Source organism: Megascapheus bottae, chromosome 7 (assembly GCF_031878675.1).
Source record: "Megascapheus bottae isolate mThoBot1 chromosome 7, mThoBot2.hap1, whole genome shotgun sequence".
NCBI classification, from domain to species: Eukaryota; Metazoa; Chordata; class Mammalia; order Rodentia; family Geomyidae; genus Megascapheus; species Megascapheus bottae.
This window is the reverse complement of record NC_143515.1, coordinates 53,984,195-54,010,720: the sequence shown is the minus strand read 5'-3', so window position 1 is coordinate 54,010,720 and position 26,526 is coordinate 53,984,195. Positions and strand designations below refer to the sequence as shown.

Here is a 26,526-nt window from a genome sequence, read left to right as displayed (position 1 = left end):
CATTTGTTCTAAGTTCCCAGGTGACACTGCAAATCTGGGAGCTATACTTGAAGAAATTCTGTCTCCACCCCCTGGTCTTTCCAGTCCCCTTCTTCATCAGTGCCCCTTTCATGATTCCTTCTAGATTACATTCTAACACCTAAAACAGCCCCCCTCTCCTGCTCATCATGGCAACCTTTTTGTAAAGAAAGCTCTTGACCTATCAATCTTTTCCAGCTCTGGGTCACCTTAATTGATTCTTTACAGTGCCTTACCTATCCCAGCTGCAGAAAACTGCCTAGGGAATGCTTGCAGTACTAATAATAAATGCAGCCTTTTCATTCAAAGCTAACACAGAGCTTTCAAAATGTGCACATATTATTGATTACTGGCTTTCAGAGTATATTATGTGATAAAAATTATTTTGAAACTATACTAAATCATGGACCAAACTCCCTGTCATACTTTAGCCCCAAGTCTGCTTTCCTCTAAACCCTACCATTTTCTTCCCCTCAAAATTTCACTTAAGGGGCCGGGAGTTTGGCCTCATGGTAGCACGCTTGCCTAGCATGCATGAAGATGTGGATTTGATTCCTAGGAACCACATACTTTGAAAAAGTCAGAAGTGGTGCTGTGGCTCAGGTGATAGAGTTCTAGCCTCGAGAAAGCCCAAGGACAGTGCTCAGGCCCTGAGCTAAAGGCCCAGGACTGTCAAAAAAAAAAAAAAATCGCTTAAAACTTTCTTGGCATCAGCAGTACCTTATTTTTTTCAGCCCTATTTATTGGTACCCATGTATTTTTTTTGGCATACATAACAATCTCAAACATCATAATAATAAAATCTCAGGTGGCTAATAGGACAATACTGCCAAATTAAATTAGAATATTTAAACTTGCCCTCTATTTGAAGCCAGGTTTCTCCTCAGTGACACTGCTGAGTTTTGAGTCAATATGCTTCTTCAAAGCATGATTCTGTCCTGTGTCTTTTTTAGAGTTTTGATTTGAAATGCCAGCCCCAGTGCCTTCTACTCACCAAGCAAACAACACTCCACCTCTACCCAGTGGAGCAGCCCAAAACATTCCCAGACAGTCCAGATGTCCCCTGACGGTAACGTGGAGAAGCATTGATTTAGGGACATCAAATGCTTAATTTGCCTTTTCCTGGATTGTTCTGTAAATATTGTCAGCTGGTTTGACCTTCTTAAATTTTAGCTCTCAACCCTTTTTAATCTCCGTTTCTTTCCTATCACATATATCTCTTTTGTTGCTAAGGGACAGAGTAGGCAGGTGCAGGGTGGTGGATGATTATATTTCCACAAGTGTATTTTTACTGACTCTCTACTACATTTCACCAAGAAAAGAAAAAGAAAAGAAAAAAAAAACACCAGCCAACCCAACATGCAGAGGCGAACCCAGGCAGACTTGAGATTCTGTTCCTGCCCTTCTGTAAGATTGCTCTCCCCATAGGATGGTGATAGTTACTGTGATTAATATACTTTTAACTGTAATGCGATTATAGGAAATCATGCCAAAATTGCTAGAGCTAAAACTTGACCTGCCCTGACAGGATGATGAAAACTCAATACCGTTCTCCCTGACCCTCCCCACCCCCACGATCCCCAAATAGTCTTGCTTCTTAATGAATAAGAGTAGTTTAAGCTGCAATTATTTCCTCTTACACTGACTGTCCTTTTCACCCTGATTACTCTTTGGATATATAATGGGGAGATAGCTGCTTGCAGGCTAGCAAGGAGGTCTGGTGAATGGCAGCAATCCGTCCTTACTTAGGAAGAGTGCATTCCACTCCCAGAACAACCTGCCCAACTGAATGCAGCACACAGTGGAGTGGGAAAGCTTTTTACAATTTTGATTTGAAATGCCACTTTTCTAGTTTGCGTGGCTCAAACGGTAAATCATTTTATAGGGTCTTCCCTTCCCCCAGCTACGCTTAGTTAGACATTTACTGAACCCCTCTTGAATTTACTTTGCGCAGAACAAGACAACCTTCTTTTTTTTTTTAAACCATTAGGCCACTGCTCCTTTTTAGTTGTGTTTAGGGACCTTCTCCAATTTAGTTTCTTTCAACATGTGCAGAGGGCCTATTCATTGGCAGAGAACATCATGCCGCAGTGGGAGACTGTATTGTGCCTATCTTTCCCAATTTCAGAAGCTCAGAGTAGCTTTACTAGGCAGACCATCAGCCAAGCTGTGAGTTACAAGACTTTTTTGTACAATTAGAGTTTTATAGTCTTAGTTGAGATAAATAATACCAATCCTGAAGCACTTTAAAATCTACAAATACCTTGTGAATTATTTAAGGAAAACAACAAAAACTAAGCAATAACAATGCTTTGTATAGTTAGAGGGTTAAGTGAACTCTACTTGTAGTTTTTGTTTGCTTTTGGTCTTTATTTATTATTTGCCAGTCTGGGGGCTTGAACTCAGGGCCTGAGCACTGTCCTTGGGCTTTCTCAAGGCTAGAGCTCTACCACTTGAAACACAGCACCACTTCTGGCTTTTTTCTATGTATGTGGTACCAAGGAATCAAACCTGGGTCTTTGTGCATGCTAGGCAGCGCTCTACCACTAGGCCAAACTCCTGGCCCCTTGCAAAACAGTTCTTATAGTTTTCACAACCATTAATCAAAATAAATCAATGCTTTGGTTATCTGTAATTTTCTTCCACAGTAACTTTAGTCATTGAAACAGTGCTGAAACAAGAACTAATGATCTCAATCACTTGTGTATTTCCTGATAGGTTTAAGAGTACCTTCATATGCGTGAAATTGTTTGGGCAGTATGGAATCAAGAACCATAGTACATACCACTAATCCCAGCACTAGGAAGGCTGAGACAGGGAGATCATGAGTTCAGGCCAATCTGGGCAACAAAGCTAGATCCTGTCTCAAAGAACAACAAAAGGGTATTATGGGCAATTCTACGAATGGTTAAAATTATATAGCCCAAAACCTACAGACTTTCCTTGTCCAGTGTGGTTCGCTGATTCCAAAGGAAAGAGTGGGTTCTGATTTGGTGGTTAGAAGCTGTACAACCAAGACAACCAAGCTGCAAAACCTATGTATGTGTACTAAAGAATGGATGAAAGAGGGCCAGGAGCATGGCCTAGTGGTAGAGTGCCTGCCTAGCATTCACAAAGCCCTGGGTTGAATTCCTTGTACCACATACACAGAAAAAAAAGTCGGAAGTAGTGCAGTGGCTCAAGTTCAGTGCCCAGGCCCTGAATTCAAGCCCCAGGACTGGCCAAAAAAAAAAAAAAAAAATAGATGAAAGAGCCAGACAAAATGAGAATGGAAGAGGAGGAAAAGGGAAGAAGAAAGAGTATGGAGACTGAAGAACAAAGCAAGGAAGTCATCAGAAAGATAAGCCAAGATTTAAATACTCATGTTGGAATTGAGAATAGTCAAATATATCTTCAGAGTGCTAGCAAGTAGCTGAGCCTTTAAACACCCGGCTGAGACTGAGACAATCAAATACATACCTGGACCTAAGCTCCTCGGGGCTCTTCCCTTTATACCAGATCAACAATATACCTGATCTTCACAGTGAAGAAAGAAAAGACTGAGTCATGTTTGCTTCTGCTGAAGGAAAAAGAAGGTAGCTGAATTTCTCCAGTAACAGAATCCCTCAGTGACTAAATCTGACATCGTTTCATTGAGTTTATCAAGAACCTCACTGCTCCACCTTATCATGTATAAATCATCCGGGTTATAATCCATTCATTGTTGTGTAGACATTCTTCCTCTTTTTCCGGGGGGGTTTCAGTGTTAGGGTTTGAGCTCAGGGCCTCACACTTCCTAGGCAAGCACTCTACCACTTGAGCCGGGCCTCCTGCTTAAGTTTGTTTTTTTTTTTTCTGCTTAAGTTTTTAAGAAGGAAAAGTTGATCATAGAATGGCAGTCATTATGTTGTATGGTTGGCAATTTACAATTAGATCTGATATTTTCCATTACCTCCTTTGTATTGTAATGATCTGTTTAACCATCCATCTTCCTTCTCTACAAGCCCCTTAACTGTGGGAGATGTCTTAGTATCCAAAACTCAGAGCACAGACTCTGGCATGGAACTGGGGTTCAATAAAACCCTAGTTGCATAAATGACTGAACAGATAGATATATCTGATCTGAGAAATCACCGTGAACAAAATAATGGCTGCACACAATGAAAAAACACTTAGAAACACCTGGAAAGCTTAACTGCTTGTCTCTCAGACTGCTGCGAAGCCCCCAACCTCAACCAAAGAGCCCTACTGTAAATCCTTCCTTCCCCCAACCACGGAAGTGGTTAAGTGTTCAGGTGTCAAAATGCTTCCCCACTGAGCTGGAGGCCACATACAAAGTTATATTACATTGAGTTTGAAATGCTAACAAAGCAAGTAATTAAGCTGAGTAAGTGCTAACTTGCTTGAAAGCAAGATTTGATGCTGATAAACCAAAATGCTGATAATTAAGAGTTGATTATACAGCTTTGTTGTTTCTCTACCCTGCTAATAGCCTCTCATTCTTAGCATATAATGATTTCTTCCCCCCAAGGGGGGGAAAAAAACAACAAAAAACACCCAACTATCAATCTACTTCTCTCACCTAAGGTATAGGTGACTCCCTCTTCTCCAAGACTAAATCCTTCACCCGTGGTCTTGATCCTGTTCTCTCCTTTTTGTTTTTTCTATTACATCTTTTACCTTTTCCTTTCCCCTAATTACTTCCGTTTACTAACGGGTTCAGAATTTACCATCCTTTAAAAAAAAAAAAAAGAATTCAGAAATGGTAGTAGGAGAATTTTCCTTTAAGTTACATTTCCTGGATTCTCCATCTTTTTCTTCTACACTCCTAAAGGAATATAAATTTGAATTCCTTGATATGTGAGCTTGATTGCTGATCATTTCTCATTCCCATAAATTCTTCTACTGGTCTCTGCAATCTAATAAAGCTCATTCAGCAGGTTTCAATAATTCTTAATTATCACATTCCAGAACCTTTCTCAATCTTTCCTAATCCTTCCTTCTTTGTTTGCTTGTTCCTTCCTTCCTTCCTTTTTTCCTTCCTTCCTTTCCTCCCTTTCTTACATCGCAGTCTTGGTGGCATTTTACATTGTCAGCTTGCCCTTTAACTAGAAATATGTTTTTTTTTTTACTTCCATAATATTTACCTTTCTGGTTTTCATTCCCTATTATATTGTACCAAAGATTTTATATATTAGGTTTTTTTTCTCACATCAATCCTAGTATATATTCTTCTCTCCATTTAAAATCTTGATTTAATTTTTTTCATTATGGTTTACTCCTATAATAGGCAATTTACTAAGTGTATAGTTTAGTGGTATTAACATTCACATTGTGTGTGTGTGTGCGCGTGTGTATGTGTCACTGTTCCTTACTCAAGACTATCCTTCTACCATTTCAGGCGTGTTCTGATTTAGGCTTTTTTTTTTTTTTTTTTTTTTGTAGCTTAGCATAGATGAGAGTCTCATGGGCTGCTTTCAAACTGTGATCCTGAGATCTCAGCCTCCTGAGTAGCTAGGATTACAGCACTAGCACCTGGCCCATTCACATCATTTTTTTCTTAAATAATTTTTTATTGTGATTAATAGAAGGGTTACATACTCTACCACTAGGCCAAACTCCTGGCCCCTCACATCATTTTTATAACCCTCACTCATATAGTCTCTAGAGGTTGCAACTGTTGTTGTTGTTTTCCAGTCCTGGGCTTGAGCTGAGGGCCTGAGCTCTGTCCTTGGACTTTCTCAAAGCTAGAGCTCTACCCCTTGAGCCTCTTTTCTATGTATGTGGTACCGAGGAATCAAACCCAGGTCTTCATGCATGCGAGGCAAGTACTCTACCATTAGGCCAAACTTCCGGCCTCATAGTTTTATTGTACTCTCTGTATGATTGCTTCTTCAATTCGTATCTTAATTTCAGCCTTGATGCTGAATCTAGTTCACATTTCCAGTGAGTCAGACCAGTCTATCTCCCTAATCCTTTCAAACTTACCACATCCCCAAACACCATTTTATCCTCAAAGCAGGCATGTAACTTGGGCATATCACCTAAACCCAACTGTGTAAATAATTCCTGAGATCCTTTATGTCCCAAATTCAGTAAGTTCTGAAGTCTCAACAGGCATTGTCACCTATCAGATTATCTTTTTCTATCCCTTGGGCTTACTTGGTGGATGAGATGTTATAGTTCAATGGATGTTGGGCTAGATTCAAAGCCCAGCCTAGCCATTTATCCAAACTTCCTTTGATTTGTTGTGTTTCTGGGTCTTTATTAAGAAATTTTCGACCTGTGCCAAGGAGACCTAGTGTATCTCCTATTCCTTCTTGTAAAGTTTTTAGTGTATCTTTTTTTAGCTCAAGGATCCATTTGGAGTTAATCCTGGTGCAGGGTGACATAGAAGGATCCAACTTTAGTTTTCTGCAGGTAATATGCAAAATATTTTGATCATTAACTGAATTCATAGTTATGACTAGTCCCATATAGTACCCAGTGTTTAATAGATGCTAAGTTAGTAATAAATCTCCATTTTTATTTTCTACTCTCTTCTATTTTCTAGTGTACTAACCTTTCTTAATAAAGAATTATAGTTTTTTCTCCCAGAATTTAGTTACCATCAGGAAACATATTAATGTACTCTAGAATGGTGTTTTGCTTTACCGTTGGTCCTGAGCAGCCAAATAGTTATTGTGCCTTCATTTATGCCTGATTTAATTTGATATTTCAGAATTTCTAAAATAATCCTAAAGGGAATTTACCTCCTAAATGGCTTCATCTAAGAGGTCTTATACAAAACCATCATAATCTTAGCCATCACTATTTTAAGTGAGCCAAAACTTTAAATTGGGACAAAAGGCATCAGAAAATATCCTCACCCTCCTTAGAGTATTGTTGAGCCAGAAGATGAGCAAATCTGTGTGTTTTCAGCAGAAGAGACACCTGGATACAAGATGTATTCAGTTTGTGAGCATGTGGGTGAATTAGATCTACCTGCCCATCAGTCTGCACTCCAGGAAGCCAGCTGTCCAAAGTAGCCAGGACACATCAGCTAAACTAAAAATAGACATTCCATGTGTGAATCTAGACTAGTTGTTTTGTTTTTTTTTTTGGTCAGGGTAATGTATAGAGGGGTTACAGTTACATTCATTGGATGGTGCGTGCTTTACTTCTCCCACACTGACACCCTTCTCATGGTTTTGTCACTGTTTCCCACCCCCACCCACTCCCAGTCATCTTGTTTCCCCCCTTTCCTTCTCTATTTCAAATAAACAAATAAATGTATATAGAATATACCAGGTAACAAAGTCAGATACAGTAACCACATGAGATTAACCAGAAGGGGGAAAAGAGAAAAGAAATAATATAATACATTAAGAACAACAATCACAAAGATAAGCCTCTTATTTCCATATCCTAGAGTTCATTTTGTTTAGTCTCATCCTATATGATCATATGTACATAGCTTTTGAGCTATTGTGATCCTCTGCTAGGATAGCCCTAGATGTATATTAATTATTACAAATGAAGGAAACCTTGGAGCCTATGTTTCTTTGGGTCTGGCTTACTTCATCTAATATGAATTTTCCCAAAGCTTTCCATTTCTTTATGAATGGGGTGATATCATTTTTTCTGATGGCAACATAGATTTCACTGTGTATAAGTACATCTTGTTGGCCCATTCATCTACTGAGGGGCATATGGGTTGATTCCATTTCTTAGCTATGGTAAATAATGCTGCAATGAACGTCATTGTGCTAGTAAGTTTAGTATGGCCTTGGGACACTTGGGTAAATGACAAAGAGTGGGATTGCTGGGTCATAGGGGTAGCTCTATTCTTTACCTAGCTAGCTTGCTAGTCCCAGAAAATGTTCACAACTGTAAAACTCAAGCAATCTTAATGAGTATTTTGGAGAGCGCTTTAATTTTTTATAAGAAGTTGACATAGAAAAAGTAGAGTTGTGATGATACTCTTCTGATAGAAGATGTAGCATTTAGAAAAGTTAAGTAGGCATTGAAAAGGAAATGATGTTGACATTCTATCTCATGTTAGTCATTAAGACTTAGTCACAGATATAGAGACTTAAACCTTACTGGGTGCCTCCCATCAGCCTAGTGCAGAACCTACCTGAGATCAAGAAGCAGCCTGCTCACCAATAGCCAGCGTGACCCCTTGGTACTGCACTCATTTCAAGCTAATGCTTTAGGCAGATCTAAAATGACCAATCTGCCCCAAAACTGGAGTTGGATTCATTATTTCTAATTCACTTCTGAGATATGTAATCAAATTCTAAAGACCAAGTGGTCAGGTATTCCTCGCCTCCCACCCCCAGCAGAGTTCATAGGAGGGGGAAAAAAAAGAAGGTACTATTCAGTGGCTAACTTAGTGGCTTACATACTAGCTTATGATATTTTGTGCATGTTTTTTTTCTCTCATGGCTTACAGGGTAAGTACAAATATTTGCAAAGTGTCTTTAAGTGTTTTCTCCTTGATATCTTCTTTCTCATCTCTTTTCAGCATAATGAGCTCTAAAAATGACTGTCTCTGGTATTCTATGTGTATGTTTTGTGAAAATGGCAATATTACTCAATTTTTCTTAGCATCTTATACCAAACCTCATTTTTTTCTTATTCTACTTGTTTATTTTAGGTTTCTAGACTCTTTATTGAGTAGAAAACCCCTAGAAATTTAGTAGCATACATGTTTTCAAGTCGATTTAGTCCCTAAAAAAAGCTCATTAGCTTCCTCCTCCCATTTTATACATCAGATTCCTCAGGCTTTTCTGAACAACTAGCTTAATTTCTTCTAAGCTGACTGTTAGAGTAGGGTCAGGAAGTTCAGGATGAAACTGAAAACTCAAAGTCAAACTCAAGTTTTTGGAGGATTGCAAGTAGCTAATGTCTTTATACCCATTTCCTTGGCTATTTTCTTTTGCATCTGCCCTACATCCTAAAATACTAAAATCAGTCTTATGCATGTGCTTAAAACTTTGGCAATTACCATTTGAATCCATGACAGTGTGACTGCTACCACACCTTCAGCTACCTCTGCCTTCATTTCCCACTCTTTGTATTTGCTTCAGAGCACAATATTCAAGAATAAATGCAAAGTGAAAGAAAGCTGACTTTGAACTTCCAAGTGAAGAACTGTATAGTGACCAATACTTTATTAGTCGGACTTGTCGATGATTTATTAATAGAATGATATATTATCCACCAATGGGAAAGAAATGTTATTAGTGTTATATTCTAGGCACAGAAGTTCCTATTTAAGGAAAAGTGAATGCATAGCATGCACCATGTCAGAAAAGTAATTTCAATGTTAACAATGAGTTGGGTATTCTTGTAGTTACAAGAAAATATTCCCGCCTTCATTGCTTTCTACAAATAAGTTGCTGGAAGTAAACGAGGTATGCTATTTCAGTACCAATTTAGCAATACCTCTGCTTTCTATTATCAGCAACATGCACAGTTGGTTCATGGTAGAATGCAAGCCACTCTTGTCTGTGAATAAGCATCAGGCTGACTGTGCAAGATGATAATTGCTCTGCCTGCACTTCCTTTGGCACCTACTGATCTCCGCTAAGTGGTTAGTAAAACGTATTTTTGAAGGAATGTCAAGCACTTGTAAAAATTGGAAGGACTTAGTTGTTGTTGTTTTTTTTTTTTTTAACTGGTCTTTTTTTCTTATGCTCAAGTTTGAAGAAAGTTCACACGAAGCCATTGCCTGGGCTACCATTACTCCTATCTAATGCCTTAAATCGTGGGGTACCAGCATAGCTGTGCTGGGCATCTCTTAATCAGTGGTGTTTTCTTTTGCATGACGCTGTGACACTGGCTTGATGTGTTGGGATATCAAGTGACTGACTTCAAATGGATGGCAAATTCACTAAAGTGAAAATGATTGTGCTAGTTCCCTCATTCCCCTCCACTGTGTATGTAAAACTGACTTTTAAAGTGTTTAGTGGATAATGGATCATGTAAGGTCAGCACTAGCCATGGCGGCTATGGCTATTATTTTCCCTTTTCATGGGAGGGTACTCAGCAAAATGAGATTGTCACACTCTTTTTTTTTTTTTTTTTTTTTGAGAGAGAGGACAGCGACAGACAGTTAAAAGCCTCTTCATGTAAGGATGTTATTTCATAAAGAACACCAGCACTGGATTATCCCCTTCACTTTAAACTTCTGCCAGCTTGTACAAAGAGATAAAACAAAATAGCCCTGGTCCCAGGGGTGGGGAAGTGCTGGCCAGCTCAGCCTGGGTCCACAAGCTTTCATTTTGATTAGTCACATGTGAGGAAAATTCACTTAGGCTGAGAGGTAAATTTAATACCGGTTATGCCCATGCTGTTCATATCACAACCATTTTCACATGATGCCACTTAATTCCCTAAGAAGCAGAAAGGTAAATCGGTGGCTGGCTAGCAAAGGTGTCACAATGCATTAAGACCAGGACTCGCTGCAGGGGATAATGGTTCTGATTGCTGTTGACTCATGTCTCCACCAACTGCCTCATGTAAAATAAGTGACATTTAAAAGACATCAAGATGTGAGAAGAGGTAAGGGAGAGCAACAGAAAGAGAGGAAAGGGTAGAAAGTATGCTCTACGAAACTTGCCACCTGAACGTAGTTTCTTTTCCACCCTAAGTGCTAGGAAATGATAACTCGACATGCCATGGGTGACCTGTACTAAGCTTTTAACTTCCTATCTTGTGTTTTTAGTGGGGAAAAAAATTCTATAAAATTGCTTCTGGGAACTGCTCCAACATGTTATCATTTATTTCCAATTTAATTTTTTTAACTTGTATTCTTTTGCCCTCACATATCAGTCTATTCATCTCTTTAAAAGCTTTAGGCTGAATCAAGTTAGGCATTGGTAGACAACAAGAGGCAGTCTACTTTCTGAAGGCCCATTTATGTCTATTTTTATAAAGAGAATCAAATTCCAGTTTACAGTAAGCATATGCTTCAGTTGACATCTGTTTCTAAGACTTGGACGCTTTGTTTGCATAACAGTCACCAATAAATGGCCTTGTTTTAAGTCTGCTCACTGAGTTGTATGTGGGTTGTTCAGCTGGGGATTTTAGTTGCAGCTGATCCCCTACCGCTCATAGCTGATAGGAAGGGGGAAAATCCGAGAAGCCCAGTCCTATTTATTAATGCAGATTTTAACATTCTCAATGAACCACTTATCCAGTGTGATTCAGCAACCAAATCCTTATTTGCTCAGGCAGAGGAGGGGGTGTTCTTCAAAGTGCTGAATTAAAGCTTACCAGCATTTTTTTGAGGGGGGAAGGATGGGGAGGAAGGAAAGAGCAAGATCCTTTTCTTTAGCCTGTCTGGTCACTCATAGTACAAGGAAATGGAGTCTTTAAATAGTATATCATAAACCAGAATTATCTTTAATGACTTTGTTGTAAACTAAGATTATCAGGTATTTATAAAGCCTGAAATCTTTCCCTTTGGTGCAACTTTTGTGAGTTTCTTTTATTTTTATTATTGAATATTACTTAAAAATTGGGGTGTGAGTTTGAAAGAATAGTTAGATTTCTTCTATCAGGTTTTTTTTTCCTTTTTGAGAAAATATAATTTTATTGTTATTAAGGTAATATTCAGAGGGTGGCCATTTTGTAACTCACATGTCGAGTTCATAGGGTTTTTTTTTTATTGTGAAGCTTATTTGATTCTACTTGTGTGGGAAACAGGCACAATACTAAAATAACTCAAGATATACATATGACAGTCTTTAGAATCATTATTGATAATTAAAGAAGTTACTACTTGTGTTAAGCTCTTCGAACACAAATCTAATACCCATGAACCTACTCTTTCTTTGCCTTCCCCAAAAGGCATGCCAGCAGTTAAAGGTACTAAAAATCCAAGGTGAGGGTCTTTGAACCTTAGAGAGTAGTACAGAGTTTTTCTTTCATTCTTGGTTTTACCTGGTGAGATATAACATTAATGAAAATATATTGTTCACTGACTTGAACATACTGAACTCCCCCCCCCAAAAAAAATTAGCATATGATATTCAGTAATCCCTAGTGAAATGTGTAACATTTTTCAACGGGATTTACATATCAACTTTTCCTTGTGAAGTCAACAACACTAGCATGAAATGTATCTACTCCATTTACTCTTATCCAGTGCACCTACTTTCTTTTTCCCTTTAATTTTTATATATGGTAAAAATTTCATTGAAGAGAGATTTTAGATGACAGGACTATAATTTTAAACCCAATAGAAGAGGTGTAAGCAATTTGAGCTTAGCTGAAGCATAATCTTAGGTTGTCAAGAAGAAACCCATTCTCCCTATGCTAATCAATCAGTGTATCAACCAACCAATCATCTCTTCAGCTTAGCATATATCCTAAGGTTTGATATATCTATTAACTGCCCATCATGTAGCTGGTCTCTGGATGATGAGATTCCCCTATCTTGGCATTTGCCGGCAGACGACTAAGCTATCACAGTCTCAGATAAATACCAAAGTGGAGAGATTTCAATTCTGTTCCTGAGTGCAGAGACAATCCAGAAATACCGAAAGTATTCTTAGAGGAGAATACACAGAAAATTACATTTCTCAATACTGTGTTGTTGGTGAAAATTGTATATATTACATGATTCTCTCTCCCTCAATACAACAATGTAGAATAAGATTACTTTTTTATGATGATGATAATGGTGATGATGATCGGGTTGCTGGTAATCAATAGAGTTTTGAGAAGCTGCTAGGAATTTTGCAAGACAAATGACATGTAGATATTTCAATGACTAAGGCTAATGATGGGTTAAAGGCAAAATTTCCTGAAAACACACAGAAGACCAATTATATAAAGTAAGGCATCTAATCACTGTATTCCAGAATAAGGGGCAGGTGGGTGTCACTATTTTGAAGATTGTACATTGCTTCCTGGCCTCAGTTCAGAGATTTTCATATTAGGTAAGCTGCATCTGAGTTTATCTTCAGACAATTCCACCTGCAATTGTGCCAGAGCATGGAAACAAGGCACTGTTTCTATAAAATTCCTTACTGAGAAATAGGAGCCAAAAATGACTTCAGTTTCATTGCTTAAGTGTGTGTGACTCTGTTGAAATTGGAACGAGTAGGATCTGTATCTTCAAACACTGGTTTTTCACCTGCAAGGTTTTAAAAGAAAAATCTCTCCACAAGATGTGAACTCAAATCATGATGTCTGTCTCTCACTATCATTCAACTTTCCCATACTGGAAAGAAAACCCAGGAAAGGCATTTGGGCAACTAAGACTCTAATCCAAACTTGACCTTAACATAGTTGTGCCATGTCCAAAACAAATAACAACAACAACAAAACCCACTTAATTCTTTAAGGTCTTCTTTCTGAAATCAAGATTTCTCTAAGGTACACTAGAAAAGGAGTGATTAAATATTTCCATGATAAAAAGCAATATTTTTGTAAGCAGTATTTCATATTTAGATTTGTGCAGTAGCATTTGCCCTGCAAAAAATCAGTAAGGTGCAACATAAGCAGATGAGAAATAAATTCTAGCTTACATACAATGCTCTGGACTCTGGGCCATTGTTTCAATCATTTGTTGAGGGTGAGACCAAGCAAGAGGAATGATGGAGTTCACAATAACCTGAACTTTGCTGCTGGAGAGAGAAGAAAATCTGTTTGCAGTCCTCAGAAGTCCAGCATGAGTCCATAGGGACTGTGATGACTTCCTTGCTCTCAACAACTCAGCTCGTGCACTTTGATCTCAACTTCAGAACACTCTTGTGTCCTGGTGTGAAAAGGCTGGTAACAATATAACAACTCTAGAATTTTTGTATTTTTCCCAGCATCAAGATAATTGTGGTGTCAAGTTAGAGCCATGGTTCAGTTTAAATAGTATATTTTGAAGGCCCTTCTTAAAGAGTTGTGATTCTCAGAGAAAACATTCCTTGCTTTATGGATTAAAGTTACAGATTTTATCATAGCCAAGAGAAGGGGCCAAACAAAAAATGTGAGACAGAATAATTTTTTCTCTCTCAAGTAGCTTACAGGGTTCATTCTGGGATTCATTCAAGGCTCCTATGATTAGAAACCTACCCATTTCTATATGCCACAGATAAAACCCAGACATGAATACCCATGACATGGGCTCCATTGGACAAAACAAAAGGATTTACTTAGAGAAAGATGGTCTATGACATATGAATTCTTGGTTGCTGGCCTGGGGACTGGTAAGCATATACCTTTCAGGCCTAGGACAGCGTATTAGCCACAATCTCTTTCCTGTCTTCTTGTGATAATTGTCCTGCCAAGTCTCCAGATCGTGGATGTAGATAAGAAAGCCAGTGAAAGTGTATTGAATCCAATTAGAAACTTACCCACACAATAACTGATGTGTGGTTGCATTTACAAGTGGATTCAGATCCTCAGTCACCGCATCCTTTAAAACTCAATAAACCCATTCCTGCAAAAGAAGAGGAATTTAGTTCTTCTTCTGAGTTCTAATATTTATAGCAGTTGGCTACTGGTCTACACGAATACAACATGTCTGCAGGTGTATCACATAAACCTGCCTACCATGAAGGAACCTATGAACAACCTTCCCTCAAGGATTGTATGCACAAAGACAACATTGTCAAAGAAATAGCTCAGTCTTCCCCCCACCCCACCCCATAGCAAAATTTAAATTCATGGCCTTGAGTTTTGAGCTTGTCCAGCTTGCTTTTTTTGGCTCACTATCACTGAGCCTTCAGCCTTCACTATCACATGCCTTCAGCCTGGCTTGCTTTACTTATTTATTTACTTACTTACTTAATTAACTTACTTTTTTGTTTGTTGTCAGTCATGGGGCTTGAACTTGGGGCCTACACTATTTCGCTTAAGGCTAGCTCTCTACACTTTGAGCCACGGGCCACTTCAGTTTACTGCTGGTTAACTGGAGATAAGAGTCTCATGCACAGTCCTGCTCCAACTGGCTTTGAACAAAAATCCTCAGATCTTAGATTCCTGAGTAACTAAGATTACAGGCATGAGCCATCAGCACCAGGATTCAGCCTGGCTTTTGCTGGTATTTTGGAGATGGAATGTTATGGACTTTCCTATAAGGCTGGCTTCAAACCAGGATCATCTAGATCTCAGCCTCCTGCGTAGTTAAGAATACAGGGCATGAGCCACTAGCACTCAGTGATCAAAGCCTTTTAAATAAACATTGAAGGTTGTTTCAGCAAGATTGCTTTGTCAAAATATGATTCGTTTGAACAGAAAGATGACATTAAACCTGGGGTGGAAATTAAGATGTAAAGGAGAGATGAGAAGATGGGTGGAAGAGAAAGGGAAGGAATCAGGAAGGAAAGAATACTAGACATAGTGAGGGGCTCCACTGCCGCCATTGCTGGGCTCATTCTGTTCTGTGGGCCCTGTCTATATTTCACACAGAGAATTCTGTCAGCCTGGAAAACATTGATGCTGCAGCAGTCACCCAAACAAAGGCACCAATGGTTGGCCACCAGTTGTCTTGAGTGAGAACCTTCCCCTAAACACCTCTTCCAGCTTGGTGTTGGAGGAACTTCCATTAGCCAGTACATGGCCTTCAGAAGCTCTACAGAATTCTAGAAGCCCTGCACTCAGCCTTAAATTAAGCAGCAGGGCAGAGGAGGAAGAAAGCAGGCTGAGAGAGGAAAGGGTTCATACTGAATGCTTTATAAACACTCCAAGTGGGTGGAAAATAGTGACGCCTGACTTCGTGGTTCTTAAATCATGCTGCCACAAGATCGGTTATGGGGCCCATACCCCACTGTGATATGAAAGTATTAATTGAATGGGGCAATAAGTATTTCTATGTGAATAATGAGTTAGAAAGTCTTCTGCCCCATTCCACAATGGAATGGGGAACCCACCTTCACTTGACTCCACAGTGACCTTGATGAGGTCAGATTTTGTTTTCAAACCTTGAAATATATGTATTTGATGTCCTGTTTTAACTTTTAAGTTGGGTAGAAATTTCTTTAAAGTAACTTAAGAAGAAGCAAAAAGAAAATTAAGGGAAGGATAGGCTAAATACTTATATTGTCTTTTAAGTTCTATTTGGTGACTTTTCTCTAAATACTAGCCTTCCCACTGAACATAGCTCCTGAGATTAGCTAATAGTAATGAACCGATATCAGTTTCTGGGTCTTGAGAATTGTGAGATATTAATAGTGGAAAGAACTGAGTGAAACACTCAGAAACATTTGGGACTATATTTGCACTTTTCTGTAAATCTAAAATTCACCATACAAAACATTTATTTAAAGAAACAGCTCAACAACGTAAATAGGCTTTGCATGTTTGAAAAAGAAATCCCTTAGCTCTGTATTTATGGGAACATTTTCCTGCTGTTTGGGAAAATGTTTACTCATTTAAATATACTGCCCTGAGAAGCTAATATTATGTCTACCAGACATTGAATCAGATAAAGGAGGATCCAAAAGTCACCTGATTTCTTAGAATATCCCCAAGCACTAAAATCAGATCATCCCTTAGCATGTTTTCTAACCAAAACATGCAGTGTTACATTGCTAATTATTTAAAGTTTGCATTTTCTACTAGATTTGCTATGTTATATATTCACAATCATGTCAAAGTATCTAATGGTTACTATAAAAATTAAAGGCTGTCCAAACAAAACTTAAAATCCTCAAACTTTCTTTCCAAAGTATTGCAATTCTTGACTACACTAATAAACAGTTTGACATGTGTTTAAACAAAATTCAATTTTTTTCTATCAAATCGTCTTTTCTTCAAGGTATGCCTAATGAAGTGTGTAACTATATAATAGAGGAGACAGTATTTGATTTTTAATTTTTATGTTAAATGGTTTCCACTATGTTGCAATCCCCTTTGAATTCTGTTAAATAAAAGACTAATATAAAAAGAGGGGAAAACAAGATGAGGGTTGGGGGTGGGGGGAGGGAAATGGGGACCAAGACATGTGAAAGGGTATCAATGTATGGGTATTAATGCATCATCTATCTGGCAAATATCATGTAACCCTTCTATTAATTACAATAAAAATATATGAAAAAAATGGGTATATGCATCACTGTGCTTACCACATTGTTTCACATAAGTCTTTGTGTTTACCCCAGAAGTGAATTCCTAGAGAAGGGACTATGGCCTCAGTGTAAAGGCCAGTGAAATACATGCACACACACATACACACACACACATATACGTCATTTATATAATGAACACACACATATATATTCAGTAATTATTTGGAATGAATAAATAAATGAAATCACCCTCAAATGAATTACTTCCATTCTGAAGGGAACCAGATAACTGTTTTGATTTATTAGTCTTTCACTGGTCCTTATTTTTGGATGGCCTCATAGTTTGATTCATTTCTTATCATTGCAATCATTCAGCTATATATACTGACCTTTCAAATCTGCAAAAAAAAAAAAAGTATTTAAGAGCAAGAGAAACTGTCCATGTTTTAACACCTATTATAATACATTTTCAAAGTATGTCAGACACATCTTTGTTAAAAATTAAACCAAGGATTGGTTTTGAGCGAATAGCCCTATATCCTTACAGATGCTGTGGATGGATGCATCTAAGCTTCTTATTATATTGATGGGTTTTGCTGCTCTGTAGCAAATGAAAACAGGCAGCTGCTTCTTCCATCAAAGCAAAAAGCAGCCTGAGTTTTTATTAACCGAGTGTTCATTTCTTCTATTGCCAAAATTCTTGCACAAAACAAAAGAGCAGTTTTAGCACATTATTGCTTAACTAGACATGAACAACTGACAGCAAGTGATAAGCCTGTCTGCTTTTCACAACTGGTAATCATTTTTGGAATAGATGTTTTAATATAGTTGAATATAAATTCTGTAATTTACATCTACAATGGTACGTAAATTTATAGATCCAGTTTGTTGCAGGAGAATGAAGGCTATAATCACAAAAGGCTTTTCTCAGTGTTGTTTAATTTTTAATGACTATTTGAAAACTGGGGAAGGAAAATGAAATCAAATTCATTTCTTTAAAGAAGAAAAAAAGTGTTAAAGACAATCATACAAGTTGGCTGGAGACATTTGTAGATGGCCCCGACAGAGCACAACTGCTGTGTTTACAGCCAGGACGTGCTTAGAACTCCATTTCCACATTAGTCGCAGTGAGCTACCCAAGTTTCTGCAGCAGTAGAAATTTCTGGAGCGCAGACCGTCACATTTCCTTCATATCAATGAATAATGATGAGAGGAGAGATGGAAAGGATAGAGCCCTGGCCATTTTGCCCAGCTGAGATGTTCAGCCAGCTCTTAAACATACTGTTTTATTTCTCTCCCTTCTTTTAAAAAAATATTATATATATGTACATTTATATGGGTATATATGTGAATAATTGGGAGGGCTTTGTTTAAAATGGGTTTAGACTAGAAAGTACTAGGGTTCAAACTCGGAGCCTTACATTTGCTAGACAAATGCTCTACCACTTGAGTTGGCTTTTTCAAGGACTGCAGAGCAATTCATATGGACCCTTGGTTTTATAATCCAGTGGAAGGCAACAGAGCCAGAGGTTAAGAATAGGATGAGATGTGAAGATGGAGAGGGCGAGCCTAATCAAGGTGCATATATATATGGACATGTCTCAATGAATACCACCACCCTGTACAGTGAGCTGATGGTAATAGAATATAATAATATTTTTAAAGAAGGAAAGACTGTTTTAGCCAAGTATGGTAGCTCAAGTCTATAATCCTAGCCACATTGGGGGTCACAGCTAGAGACCAGCCTGGGCCTGGAACGCCAAAAAACCATCTCACTCAATGGCTAGGCAGGATTATACACTTGTTATCCCCAAATATGATACCAGTTTTGCTATCGTTTTGCAGATCAGGATGCTGAAGCCCCAAAAGGTGAAAGTACATCCCAGTATCTTCCAGTTAATATCAGACTCCAGATCCCTGGGTGCTATTATATTCTGCTATGATTTCAGCCTCCTCTGTTCATGTAAAATTGTAGACAAATCCTATATGTGTCTACCATACATCATCCTCCCCCTTATTCGTGCAGCAGACCTAAGTCACAGTTGACACTTCCCTCTCCCTTGCCGCCCCCTTTGTCTAATTAACTAGCAAGTCTTGTCAGTGTGCCTTCCAAATATATCTCAAATCATTTCACTTCTTCATTTCCACTAACTACCACCCAAGCCACCATTAGCTCTCACCTAGATAATTGTACTAGCTTCCTATCTTGTTTTCCTCCTGCTTCCTCCTGCCCCTTGTCAATCTGTTTTCCTTACAGTAGCCAAGATTGTCTTCTAAAATGTAAGTCGGATCTACCACTCTGCTACTTAGACCATATCATTTATTCTGAAGTATGGTTTAGTACTCACTAGACTCTGTGTTGAAAATGAATTGTACCATTTGTGGATGGGGCCAGGAGGGGAAAACTGGGAGTGAGGGAAGAAGTGACTTTGTCCAAAAAGAAACATACTCATTACCTGACTTGCATAAATGTAACCCCTCTGTATATCACCTTTACATTAGCAATTTAAAAACTGAGCAAACGAAAGGAAGTCCCCTCCAAAATAAAAATAATGGTTTAGAATCATTTTCTTCCTTTTCTATTTAGATCCAAGATTGGGGCACAAACTTGGTACCTGATACATTCACTCCTTATCTAGTACTCTATTCACTGAGCCATGCGTCCAACCCCTTGTTTGGAACTCTTAATGTAGCCTTTGAGCCTATGAGGTCTGGCTTCTTACCACTGCTGCAGTCTGTCTTACACTAGTTTATTCCTTTCTTTTTTTTTTTTTTCATTTTTTGCCAGTCCTGGGGCTTGAGCTCAGGGCCAGAGCACTGTCCTTGGACTTTCTCAAGGCTAGAGCTCTACCATTTGAGCCTCAGCACCACTTCTGGATTTTTTCTATGTATGTGGTACTGAGGAATTGAACCCGGGTCTTCGTGCATGCTAGGCAAGCACTCTACCACTAGGCAAAACTCCCAGCCCTAGTTTATTCATTTCTTATTCATTTTATAATTTCACTAACCTTTTTCACTTGTAGAACATCAAGCTCGTTCCCTCTTCAAGGCTTTATTTCCTGGAATTCTCCAGTGAACCACTTTCTCCATCCCTGTCCCCCCTCTTCCTGGTCTCCATGACTACATCCTCTGGATCTCAGCATCAGGCCATTTGTATAGAGAAATGTCTCATTAGGCTTGTCCTAATTTCTCCCCAACTAGTTTGGATTCCCTGTGATATACACTTACAAGCACCCTCTCTTTTATCACATGGCATTTATTATGAATATGATTATGGCACATTCTTTGGGTAATTATTTACTTGATTCCTCCTTCAACTAGTCAGAATCATCAGTAACCATACTGTCTCATTCCTTGCTGATCTACAGGACCTGAAACACAGTAGGTGCCTAATAAAAATTTGTGGAGAGTTCTGTGAGCCTCTTTTTGGTTCCCACTCTGGGATGACATGTCAATGACAAAGCAGAAGTATGAGCTAGATTAAAGCAAAAGGAGATAAGGTAAAAACACTGAGGCTAGTCCAAACTTTACCTACCCATTCCAGGATTTCATTCCACATTTTCATTTTAGTAACATCTACCAGCTACTATTTTAGTAACATCTACCATCTATTTCTTATTCCAGAGGTTTCCACAGTTTAGCTTAGAGTGTGTTGCCTTCCAAATAAGAAATAGAAGAGAATGTCCTAGTTTGGGATATATGTTTTAGAGAATAATCTAGAATAAACTTAATTAAAATATGTGTGTGTGCCAAACCTTGAACTCAGGGCTTGAGCACTGTCCTTGGTCTTTTTCATCAAGGCTAGCGTTCTGCCACTTGAGCCACAGCACCACTCCTGGCTTTTCTATGTGTGTGGTACTAAAGAATCAAACCCAGGTTTTCGTACATGTTTGGCAAGCACTCTACCAATGGGCCAAACTCCCGGCCCCGATTAAGATGCTTTTTGATGTTTCTTTTAGAGCAGTACTTGAGCCACTGTGACATCAGTTGATGAAAAGAATATAGAAGAAATGCCTGTAATTATTAATAAAGTCTTAAAATATTAATAGAGCACAAAAATCTTGGGATACCACCATCAGTATTCTTGGCTTGCATTTTCTTTTAAAACTTATTCTCATTACTTTTTCAATGCGCTTCTCTTTGATCCATGAATGTTCAAAACCCCATCACTGGAAACTTAAAGTAGTTATGTTAAAACATACACAGGGACAAGTAAGAATAGTTGTATGTCTTATATTTTATAAAATTATGCATAAAAGATCATACATTTATGGGTTTCAGGTATTCCTTTGAGAAGCTTTATAAGCAATAATGAAATGACTTCCCAGACATTGTTAATGAATTCATCACTGCATTTTCATACATATATGTTATGGCTTTGGTAATATTCACTGCAAAGGAGTATTTTTAAGGTAATAAAGCTCTCAGATAACAGAATGGTGAGCATACAACAACAATGTAATTTTTAATCTTAGAAGTAATAGAATCATCAGATGTGTGAGAAAGCCAACAGTTATGAAATTTTGAATCAGTAGAACTGAAACTTCTAAAGGCTTGAAAACCTCAGGAATTGGTTCAGTTACTTGTAAAAGTAGGTGTTGAATAGACTAAAAGAAGAATCTGCTAAAAGTTCAAAGTAATAGCTTTCCAAAGAAGGGAAAAAAATTCAGAAAAGGGTCTTATACTATTATTTGTCCTTACTATTCAAATAGAATGCAATAGCTTATAATAAGCTATTTACACATATAACTTTTTTGAAAATAAAAATCTATTTAAAGTTTATATTTTAATTTTACCTGGGTTTGATATAAGAAGTATCAGTTGGACTGATAACTCCATTGAGTCATTTACTTGTAAAAGTAGAAGTTGAGTGGACTAAAGTAATAGTTTATTGAAAGTTGTTTAATAGGTAGTAATATCTCAGGGTGCTAGGTCACCATCTCTACCATATTTGAACAGTGAGAGGAGGTTCTAGGTATTTAGGCGAGGAGGGAGAGGTTTATCTTTTGGAGAGAGTTAAACTGAAGTCTTAGTGAAAACACCAAAAGCAGGATGGAAATAGTCATTGAATTTTTTGCAGACTGAATGCTGCAAACCTTCTCTCCCACTCCACCTACACACTCAACCTTCTTCACCTCAATCAGCATTTTACCCTCTTACATTTACATTTATTGAGACAACAGAGAATTAGCTGGTATCTCAGGAAAGCTTTTGATGTGGCAGACAGGAAACACAAACAAAATAACTTTAGAAAACAATCTGTAAGATAGGAAAAATTTGAACAAATGAATTAATTTCAAATAATTAAGATATTACTTACATTCGTATAATCAAGAATAAGATGCTATAAAGAAAGAAATACTCAGAAAACCACCAATGCAATAGCACAAAGAACAAATAATAATGAAAAATTGAAAGATAAAGTTGAAGAAATTCCTATGAAAGTACAAAAAATACTAATGATAACAAGAAAATTAGAGGACAAGTTCAAGAGATTTAATATCCAAATAATAAGAATTAAAGAGAAAGAAAACAAAAAAAAAAACCCTAAAGGGTAAGAAATAAGCAATGAATGCAGCAACAAACTTTCCAAACACTGGAGAATATAGTTTCTAGATTGAAATTATCAACTGAATCATGCAAACTCTCAAATACTTGTGTCTTACACATCTTTCCACAGTAAGGTAGTTGTTTCCAAAGTGGTTGTTACCTTTCCAATAATAACAATGAAAAGATGTGTTGCAATAAAATAAGGAAGTAAGCAAAAATGGAGGACAACAGGGTAGAGAGTACAAAGAAGCCTGGGATGATAGTGAAAACTGATTTGGGCCTATCATCTTAGCACCAAGGAAACTACAGCCAGAAGATTCTAGAAGAGATTACTTATGGGGTTAGTAGACTCTCTGATGGGAATAAATATATTGAAAAGAGAAATTGACAACTCGAGTTTGAAATTGGATATAAATCTTAGCAGCTGATAAAATGAAAAAGTAATTATAAATTCAAAGTCTACATTAGAGTGAGAAACCAATGGTTTGTTATATAAGTGAGTTTCATGATCATACTAAAAAAACAGAATTGTCTTATCAAATTCAAAGTGTATCTCATAACTAATTATAGACAACATTAAGCAGATGATGGAGAGTGGGTAAGGAACATTACATGTTTGATGTGGGAAGTAGAAATAGAAGCAAAATTAATGCTTGTCTTTCATGGTTAGGTCAGTAAATTTTGTGTAACACTAAAAAGCCAAGAAGTAGCCAAACCCATATTTTATGTAGAACTCTGACCATAATTATCATAGGACTCTGCTAAAAGTTGAAAGTAATAGCTTCTAGAGAAAAGGTGCTTATACTATTATTTGTCTTAACTATTTTAATAGAACTCAATGACTATATATATGTATATATACACTTACGTATGTATATATGTATACATACATGTGTATATATATATGTATATATAGCCTTTGAAAATTAAACCTGTTTAAAATACTATTATATTTCCTTGAATAAGAATGAGGGATTTTGTTTAAAGTAACAGCTTTATTGATGTACAGTTCACTTACAATACAGTTCACCTAGTCCTAATTAATATAGTTCCAGAGCATACAACCATTACCACTATCAATTGTAGAACATTGTAGAACATTTCATCCCCTCCAAAGAAGTCTTATACCCATTTGCAGTTATATCCCATTGACACCTACCCATCAAGTCCTCAGGAGTCACATCTTGTTTCTATTTCTTGGTTATTTTGAATAATGTTTCTCTCTCTCTCTCTCTCTCTCTCTCTCTCTCTCTCTCTCTCTCTCTCTCTCGCTCTCTCTCTCTCGCTCTCTCTCTCTGTATATATATATATATATATGAGTGTAACCAAAAAATGCTGTGTTTGACTTTTTGGCTTCTTTTTTTTTTGTCATGGGACTTGAGCTCTGGGCCTAGGCATTGCCCCTGGACTCTTCAGCTCAAGGCTCTTGCCCTGCCCCTTAAGCCACAACCCCACTTCCAGATTTTTTTTTTTGGTGGTTAATTGGAGATGAGTCTCTCGGACTTTAGTGCCCAGGCTGGCTTTGAACCATGATCCTCAGATCTCAGCCTCCTGAGTAGCTAGGATTACAGGAGTGAGCTACCATGCCCAGCTTATCTCAGCATGGTGGTCCTCAGTTCCGTATATTTATTTTTCATTTCTCTTTATAACTATGTAATTTCTAGTGGTATGTATGGACCATATCTTCTTTATTCATTCATCTGGGCACCATTGCTGGGCAACTTGTTTGATTCCACAGGTTGGCTTTTGTGAAAGATGTTACAATAATCATGTATATAGACTGTACAAGTTTTTGAGTGGACATTTTCCTTTTTCTTGATTATACACTTTGGAGTCATAATCTAAGTTGAACTTTTGGCAAAACTGTTAGATGCTTTTCCAAAGAGGCTGGCTGCATCATTTTTCCATGTGAGTTCTAATTTTTCCACATCCTCAAGAACATTTATTGCTCTCTGATTTTTTTAAGTAATAGCCTAGGATATCTGGCAAATATAACTGTAACCCTTCTATTAATTACAATAAAAAGGCACATTAAAAAATAATAATATCCTATGGGTTGGGAACATAGCCTAGTGGTAGAGTGCTCGCCTAGCATGCATGAAGCCCTGGTTCGGTTCCTCGGTACCACAACACAGAAAAAAAAAAGCTGTAAGTAGCACTGTGACTCAAGTGGCAGAGTGCTAGCCTTGAGCAAAAAGTGTCCAAGGACAGTGGCCAGGCCCTGAGTTAAAGCTCCAGAACTTGCAAAATAAAAAAAATACATGCATATATAAATACATAATATTCTAGTATTTAGAATCCATAGTATCAAAAATGTGGAAACTAACTGAAATATCTATCAAGAGAAAGTTGATTAAATGAATTCTAGTGAACACATAGAATATAAGCAATCATTGTAAACAGTCTTACAGATAGTGTATTTTTATTGATATTAGAGGCTATCTATCCATACCATGTGAGGGCAAAATCAGATTGTTGAACGATGCATGAGAAGAATCCATTTGTGTGAAACATCTTTATACCTAGAAAGATGGAACCATGTCAAAGTGTTAACAATAATCATTCCCAAAGGGTAATTTTTTAAAGTATGTCCTTTGCATTTTTGTATTTAATTTAATTAAAATTATCTCTATCCTTTTTTGAGGAAATTATAAAACTATTTTAAGGATTATGAATTTTAGAAGTCACATTTTTGTACTTAACTAGGGCTTAAGTATAAGCTAAATATCCTTCCCCTATTTATTTTTTTAAACCTCATTGTCATTTACTAAATACATTAAAAATTATTCTTCAGGTGATTATGTATACTTAATGTTGAACTGTCTTCGGCTCTTCAGAGTATTTTATAGTATACTTTGGTCTTTGTAGAGTTTTTTTATGTAAATATATGGCAAACTAGGACTTGGGGGCCATACAAAAATTCAAGAGTAGCAGCAAGTAAGAACCATCTATCTGGCAAATATCATGTAACCCTTCTATTAATTACAATAAAAATATATGAAAAAAAGAAATTGGATATGGAAGGGGGGTAAATCAAGATGAGCAGGGGGAGGGGGGAGGGAAATGGGGACCATGTCATGAGAAAGGGTATCAATGTTTGTGAAGTAATGTACCTTCTATCTGGTGAATATAATGTAACCCTTCTATTAATTACAATAAAAAAATCTTTAAAAAAAGAAGAATGGTTCATCTATTTTGTTATTGAATACATGTTTTGTAGTTATACATTCTCTCTTCTACTGTCTATCCTCCTTTGTAGGGGAGTAACATCAACAACTTTCTTTTTCAGTGACCTTATTTTGAATTAAGGAACTGTATCATATATATTTATTCATTTAATTCTTACAACAATCTTATTAATTGATACTTCTGGTATGATATTGGACAGATGTGGAGCTCAAAGAATTTCAATAAGCTGTACAAACGCTCCTAGCAGAGAGTAGACTAGAGGCCAAAGAATCTGGTTCTAAAGCACTTGTGATCTTAACACAGGCAGTGGGCACCTCTCTGACTTTTCTCTAAACAGGATTTTAAACACTTCTGTTGTTTGTTTGTTTTGAGCCAAACTACTCCTTTCAGAAATTCTGAAGTAGCTGAGAAAGGCTTGGATATTTCTGCTACAAGTAGCCTCTGCTTTTCATAGGTTTACGCACTGGATCTTATTACATTTCCTTCTTTTTCTCCAAAATGTTTGGATTTCCTTTTTATTCCTCAAAGCTGGAAATTCATCTGGTTTTCTCAGTGGTTTTTGTTGTTGTTGGTTTGTTTGTTTGTTATGTTGTTATTGTCTCTTAAAATTGAACTTTGCATCCGAATCTGAGAGCAGAGTCCATAGTGCTGAGAGGGTTAGCTGTTCTTTCCAAGGGCAGAGGAGACCATTAGCCTCACAAGTACAAGGTCTTTGGGGCCCTGCCTGATTGTTGAGTCTGATTACTTGGGAAAAACATGATTTTTGTAAGGTTATACTTTTTCCTAAATA

The 26,526-nt window shown here is 37.4% G+C and overlaps 1 protein-coding gene across 3 annotated transcripts in view; it reads left to right on the top strand.

The window, feature by feature from the left end:
• The window catches only part of Camkmt (calmodulin-lysine N-methyltransferase), a 328,956-nt gene that overhangs the window by 257,132 nt on the left and 45,298 nt on the right, over window positions 1-26,526 (top strand). The gene's annotated exons all lie outside the window — the stretch shown is intronic.